The 7,407-nt window shown below is 35.8% G+C and overlaps 1 long non-coding RNA gene and 3 other non-coding genes across 4 annotated transcripts; 3 read left to right on the top strand and 1 right to left on the bottom strand.

Moving 5' to 3' along the window:
- Positions 1-1,537: 1,537 nt before the first annotated feature.
- On the top strand, positions 1,538-1,608 carry trnag-ccc (transfer RNA glycine (anticodon CCC)). Its single transcript has one exon. It is a non-coding gene; the product is annotated as a tRNA-Gly (tRNA).
- A 957-nt stretch (positions 1,609-2,565) lies between these two features.
- trnag-gcc (transfer RNA glycine (anticodon GCC)) lies at positions 2,566-2,636 on the top strand. Its single transcript has one exon. It is a non-coding gene; the product is annotated as a tRNA-Gly (tRNA).
- Positions 2,637-3,322: 686 nt separating this feature from the next.
- Positions 3,323-3,393, top strand: trnag-gcc (transfer RNA glycine (anticodon GCC)). Its single transcript has one exon. It is a non-coding gene; the product is annotated as a tRNA-Gly (tRNA).
- Positions 3,394-6,058: 2,665 nt separating this feature from the next.
- LOC127159662 (uncharacterized) lies at positions 6,059-7,163 on the bottom strand. Its single transcript, XR_007826510.1, has 3 exons — positions 7,044-7,163; positions 6,178-6,238; positions 6,059-6,094 (listed from the first exon to the last, which is right to left on the bottom strand). It is a non-coding gene; the product is annotated as an uncharacterized LOC127159662 (long non-coding RNA).
- Between the last annotated feature and the right edge of the window lie 244 nt (positions 7,164-7,407).

Raw genomic sequence — 7,407 nt, 5'->3', positions numbered from 1 at the left:
TCTTGACTGAAATATGATTTGATATTTGTATTGGAAAACAAGACAAAATTCAGAGGAAGAGATTACTTTCTGCTCTGATTTAAGTCTATTTTAAGGCATTAATTAATTTGTGAAAAAAAAAAAAAAAAAAAGGAAAAACCCTAGAAAAAGGAATTTTGTGCATGATGTTGTTAATGTGTCAAAATATTTACCTGTATCTGTCTGAGGATCTGCATGGGTACCCATAAAAAGATGAGGGCACAAGCAGTGTAGAAATAGTGGTCTCTACAAGAACAACAAAATAACATTACAAAAAAGCAATAATTCTATTACACACACATATAAACATTCATTCATTCATTTATTTATTTATATATATATATATATATATATAACAACAGTGAAGGTAAACTTACTAACTTAGTAGTAATCCTGCTGTTTTTGGCAGATTGATTTTCATTTACAATTTAATACTGAACATATATAAATATATAATGTCCAATACGGTAACAACAATGGTAAATGTATTGTTGTGATTCTAGTACTAAAAACCCATAGCTAAATTAGGGTTACTATAGAAAACCATGGTTTGAAAACATTTTTAAACTGTGGAATGCATGAAATCTTATTACAAAAATGAAAATAATTGTCACACCCATTCATAATTTAGCTTCTAATCAACAGATGACGTGTTAATGATGACAGACAATACACATAAACGTAACTTACAGCTAAGTTCATTCATAATTTCGGCGTGCAAACAAATTAACCTACGATGAACTATAGTAAACAAACCCCGACAGGGTAAATTTGGAAACGAACAAGTTTACTATTGCAATTTCAGCATTAACGGTAACAAAACGTAAACTGATGTCACATAAAGTATCTTACCTTTGATCGATGCGCTGAGAAGGCGTTGAATTAAACAAACGAGTCAGATCTCCGCTGTGTGTTTTCATTCTCCGAGTCGGGATGAAGATGGCGACTTCAAATTTCCCGGGGTGGCGAAACACGGAAGTGCGCCACAAGGGCGTTAGTGGCCGAAAGTATATTGCATCCGTAGTGTTTTAGCACTACCATTGAAAATGAATGGGAAACGGTTTAGGGCCGTTTAGCAAAACAATCCCCGGCCGCCGCGCGGGAGACCCGGGTCTGATTCCCGGCCAATGCAGCGACTGCGCTCTTTTACGTCAGGCTGTGGTTCTTTCAGACAAGCCTTCAATCTAGAGCCCCTTTTGCTTAAGGGAGCTCTAGCTGTGTTTCCAACCTTGCGCACCTCCCGGCAGCAGTTGGGGCATTGATGAGGATGAGACGCATTTTAGTTCTTAAAGGACTGAGACTTTCGATATTGACCAACCCCCCTCTCCCTGATTTTTCAGAGCCAAGCTAGATCTATTTCCATTCGTCAAATGCCTATGAAACTTGCTCTCAGTTGTTGAAATTTAGCATCGCTCGCTATCCTTGTAACGGCGATGTTACTGGCAAACGATTTCACGCACACCCCCACGAGCATTGGTGGTTCAGTGGTACTGTTGCGTACCTCCCAGTAACAGTTGGGGCATTGGTGGTTCAGTGGTAGAATTCTCGCCTCCCGCGCGGGTGACCCGGGTTCGGTTCCCGGCCAATGCAGCTTCCTATGTCATTTTGTGTGTGTTATGTGCTTTAATCTGAATTTGCTCAAGGGAGATCCATCTGTGTCTGCCAGGAAGAGCTCTCCTGTTATCCATTCTGTCCGTGTTTTTCAGCGTGGCTTCGTTAGCCTGATTCCAAGTAAATGCACAATTAGAAATTGTGGAGCTCCAGCTGCATTTCCAACCTTGCGCATCTAGTTGAGGCAGTCGAGCATATTCGATACATGTATGCATATTTAAACTCAGCCAAAAAGTATATCTTTCAGCACGCTGCATGTTGAAGATAACTGTCCAATCACAACTAACTGTACAGATGATTCATGGAAACGCTTTGAACGATGATTTTCATGCTTGTTCAGTGAATTATAAGCAATGATTGCTCAAGCACATGTGGAAAAGTGCAGCCTTTACAGCTGGCAGACAGGAAAGGGTCAGGGTTAAAAGAACTGATGACAGTAAACGGACCTTTGTACCGAGTCAGAAAAACACCAGAAGAAACATGTCTGGGGTTACTGCTGACCTGCGTGAATGTCCGATAAACTGCATTGTCTGTAATGAAAAATGCCTATGACAGCGCTACGGGGCGCAGAAGGACCGCTTATCATCGTGCCAGTGTCAAACCACATGTAACCCTGTGTCCCCCCACCCAGACGTCTTCCAGAACATGCTAGTGAATTGGTGGAAGAGCAGGGTAACATCTCCCAACAAGAAGTGAAAAATCTGGTGCAGTCCATGAGGATGAGACGCACTTTAGTTCTTAAAAGATTGAGATTTTTGATACTGACCAACACCCTCCCCCGATTTTTCAGAGACGGAATAGATCCATTTCTATTGGTCAAATGCCTATGAAACTTGCTCTGGTTATCTCTTAGTTGTTGAAATGTAGCGTTGGTTGCTGTCACCCCCCCACCGTGACGGCGATGCTGCTGCCCAATAATTTTTCTTAACATCTTGAGCATTGGTGGTTCAGTGGTAGAATTCTCGCCTGCCACGCGGGAGACCCGGGTCCGATTCCCGGCCAATGCAGGAAGCTTGTTTTGTTATGTCAGACGCGTTGCTCCTTTTTTTAAACGATCCTTAAAGCTGAAGCATAATTAGCTTAAAGGAGCTTCATCTGCCCTTCCAGCCGTGTACCACTAACGACTGTTGCATGACCAGTTCTATAGGCAATTTTTCAGCGTGGCTACCCTTATTCAGAGACTCACGAGTCCATTTGTGTTCGTCAATTGCCCGTGAAACTTGGTCCGTTTATCTCTCAGTTGTTTAACGGTAGCACAGGCTGATTTTACCCTGGTTAAAAAAAAAGGAGAAAAATTGTTTCAAAATCAGGTCCTAGTCTTCCATCTCTTACCACAAGCCAGCTTACATCAGCAATCAGCGACAGGGTTTACTGTTATTGTGAGAACGAGGCTAAACTTTGGACTCTTTTGTTTGTGAACAACCACAAAAAGACGTTTCGTTCTGATGGCACTGATGTGTTCACTGACATAAAAATTTACTTGGGAGTGATGAACTGAGGATTTTGAGAACGTCGCAAGCTTTTGCGGGTAATACGTTGCATGGTGTAGTTTGAACAAACTGTTTTAAGAAAAGAACCTACTGGCTTACAACTGTTAAAGATGATTTCGAGAAATGCACCAAAGCGGCTGAGAACACCGGTAAAGGAGATCCAACTGCATTTCTGTCCTTGGGCATTGAAGCAGGCCTGTGGGGCATTGGTGGTTCAGTGGTAGAATTCTCGCCTGCCACGCGGGAGACCCGGGTCCGATTCCCGGCCAATGCAGCGACTGCTCTTTTTTTACGTCAGGCTGTGGTTCTTTCAGACAAGCCTTCAATCTAGAGCCCCTTTTGCTTAAGGGAGCTCTAGCTGTGTTTCCAACCTTGCGCACCTCCCGGCAGCAGTTGGGGCATTGATGAGGATGAGACGCATTTTAGTTCTTAAAGGACTGAGACTTTCGATATTGACCAACCCCCTCTCCCTGATTTTTCAGAGCCAAGCTAGATCTATTTCCATTCGTCAAATGCCTATGAAACTTGCTCTCAGTTGTTGAAATTTAGCATCGCTCGCTATCCTTGTAACGGCGATGTTACTGGCAAACGATTTCACGCACACCCCCACGAGCATTGGTGGTTCAGTGGTACTGTTGCGTACCTCCCAGTAACAGTTGGGGCATTGGTGGTTCAGTGGTAGAATTCTCGCCTCCCGCGCGGGGGCAGGTCGTGTATAGTTGGAACTCAGTGACAGCCAATGACATTGAAGCATTTCAGCAGCTGGCCAAATGATGTCACAGCCAATCAGGTTTTTTCATGCATTTATTTGGACCGGGGTTCGAATCCCACTCAAGCAGGTCTAAACCACTGTTTCACACAGATTTGTGCTTTTAATAAAACAAAATTATAAAACTTAAGAATATATTACACCTGCAAAGTATTTTACATTTGTGTCTTGCCTTTTTGGATTATAAAGCAAGGTATTATGAATAAATGATTAGTATTAAATAAATATGGTAAAAAATAGTTTCATGGTAATATAAAAAAATGAATGGTTATATTAAATATTGAATAGCTTTTAAAATGTTAATAAGAGGCATTTAAATTTCACTCAAACTGAGTAATATTCAAATATTGAATGAAAATAGACTGACGGAATAATTTAAGCCACACTTAATTAGTTAAATGACCAATTAGGTGTTTCCAAAACCATGTAAACTGTGAAATTTTAGTCCTATAAAATAGAACACAGCACTCATGAAGCAAATTTTAATTTTCAGTAGTTTTTATTAAATGCTTTAAGCACTTTTTTTTAAGGTTAGTAAATATTTATCTAAAACATAATTCTGACAATAAATGCATATTACAATCTCACACTGAATAATAAATACAAATATACAGTATATACATGAGTTATTTCTAAGGGGCAAAAGATCAAGAAATATAATTTATGTCTTTTATTCTGCCACACATCTCTGTCTTTCCATCTCGTAAAATGCAGACTCTTTAAACTGTTTCCAGGTCATCTCCTTCTGCATGCTCTCAGGTTGGTAAATGAAGGGCAACAGACATAGTTCAGTAGAGGAATTGTGGACCATTGCTGTATACTCATTAGAATGTCTTTCTTTTCTTGCTGTTTATTAAGCTCCAGCATTTGTGGTCCAGTACAAACACCCTGCCACCAGTCTTCACAGGCCCAGTGCAGGTGCTCGCAGGGGAGGCCAGCATTGGCAGAGGTGGCGTATACACTACCAGTCAAAAGTTTTTGAACACTAAAATTATTATTATTATTATTTTTAAAGAAATCTCTTCTGCTCACCAAGCCTGCATTTATTTGATCCAAAATACAGCAAAAGCAGGAACATTCAGAAATATCTTTACTATTTAAAATAACTGCTTTTTATTTGAATATATTTTAAAGTGAAATTTATTCCTGTGAATAATCAAAGCAGAATTTTCAGCTTCATTACTTCAGTCTTCAGTGTCACATGATCCTTCAGAAATAACATATGCTGATTTGCTGCTCAAGAAACTTATTATTATTATTATTATTTTAAACAGTTGAGTACATTTTTTCAAGGATTCTTTGATGAATAGAAAGATCCAGATATTTATTTATTTATTTATTTATTTATTTAACTTTTATTTATCAAAAATGCTGATCAACATATTTATAATTAGGGCTGCACAATTAATTGGATTTCTAATCATGATTATAGTTACAGATGCCACAATTATGTAATTGTTCAAAACGCACAATTACCAAAAATAATAATAAAAAAAAAAAAAAATCCACTATTCTACTTTAAGATGTGTGTGTGTGAGAGAGTGTGTGTGTGTATTTTTACTACAGGTTATCTTAATTTTTCAATTTTTACTTTTTTTTTTTGAAAGAAACTATATATAAATAAAAATGTGTAATGCAGTTGCTTAAAAAAATGGTATAAAGCTATTCCAAACATTACTAAATGAAAATTGTGATAATCTTAATTAATAATGGCAAATACAGTTTCAAGGGAATAATTGACAATTATGATTTTTTTCATAATTGCCGATCCCAATTTATAATGTTCTATTTAGATACTGTTCTTTTGAACTTTCTCTTCATCAAAGAAAACAGAAAAAAATGCTACTCAGCTGTTTATAATAATAATAATAATAATAATAATTACTATTATTATTATTATTATTATTATTATTATTATAAATGTTTCTCAAGCAGAAAATCAGCATATTGGAATTATTTCTATCATGTGACACTGAAGACTGGAGTAATGATGCTGAAAATGCAGCTTTGAAATCACAGGGAAAAAATACAATTTCAAAATAGATTCATATGGAAAGGAGTTATTTTAAATAGTAAAAATATTTCAATATTTTGATGTTTTTGCTGTATCAAATAAATGCAGGCTTGGTGAGCAGAAGAAACTTCTTTAAAAAAAAACAAAAAATCTTACTGTCCAAAACCTTTTAAATGGCAGTCTATGTAGTTCCTACATAGAGGGAAAAAAAGATTTAATTATTTTCTGCATTCTGAAAATTTCTAACAACATTTGCATGTTCATCAAAAATTTACCTGTTGCTGAATAATGCTCCACATGGGAACCACAAGATGAGAACAGCGAGGGCAGTGGTGTCTGTTGAACAAGTTGAACATTTAATTTTATTTGTAAGGTAACAGTGTTTCTGCAGGATTTATGAAGGTAAATTTAAGACTTTTTTGAGACCAAGTAAAACAAATTTGAGGAACAAATGAGGAAAAACACAAATATGTTACTTAAATGTAAATGCCTAGAGAGTATTAACTTCAGTTTAAAAATACAACTTCCAAAATATATTCATATTTTTTTAATTCATTTACAAAAAAAAAATAAATAAATAAATAAATAAATAAATAAAAATAAAAATCACTGAAACACTCTGATCCCAAACACCAGAATATGGAAATATCTTTTACTGTAGCTTCTTTTCCAGTGCAAATGCCTTACGATTCTTAAATCAAGATGCATTTACAGGAGATACAAAATGACATGAAATACAGTCTTGTTTGCAGTAAGTTTATGATTAAGAGAAGAACTAATCTCTGCCACTTGGCCAAAAGTCACCTTAATTTAAAACGAAGTTTTGATAACTAATTGGCAAATATTTCTTCTTGTTTTAAGTATGGACTCATTTAATTTTATTACATTTGTCAATACTTTTTACATTTGCTATATATCTGATATATAAAAAAAAGTATCTTGACTGAAATATGATTTGATATTTGTATTGGAAAACAAGACAAAATTCAGAGGAAGAGATTACTTTCTGCTCTGATTTAAGTCTATTTTAAGGCATTAATTAATTTGTGAAAAAAAAAAAAAAAAAAAAAAAAAAAAAAAAGGAAAAACCCTAGAAAAAGGAATTTTGTGCATGATGTTGTTAATGTGTCAAAATATTTACCTGTATCTGTCTGAGGATCTGCATGGGTACCATAAAAAGATGAGGGCACAAGCAGTGTAGAAATAGTGGTCTCTACAAGAACAACAAAATAACATTACAAAAAAGCAATAATTCTATTACACACACATATAAACATTCATTCATTTATTTATTTATTTATATATATATATATATATATATATATATATATATATAACAACAGTGAAGGTAAACTTACTAACTTAGTAGTAATCCTGCTGTTTTTGGCAGATTGATTTTCATTTACAATTTAATACTGAACATATATAAATATATAATGTCCAATACGGTAACAACAATGGTAAATGTATTGTTGTGATTAGGGTTACTATAGAAAACCATGGTT

The sequence above is a fragment of the Labeo rohita genome, unplaced genomic scaffold, assembly GCF_022985175.1.
Source record: "Labeo rohita strain BAU-BD-2019 unplaced genomic scaffold, IGBB_LRoh.1.0 scaffold_2416, whole genome shotgun sequence".
Lineage (NCBI taxonomy): Eukaryota > Metazoa > Chordata > Actinopteri > Cypriniformes > Cyprinidae > Labeo > Labeo rohita.
Note: the sequence above shows the minus strand (reverse complement) of the source record. Positions and strands in the feature narration are given on the sequence as shown.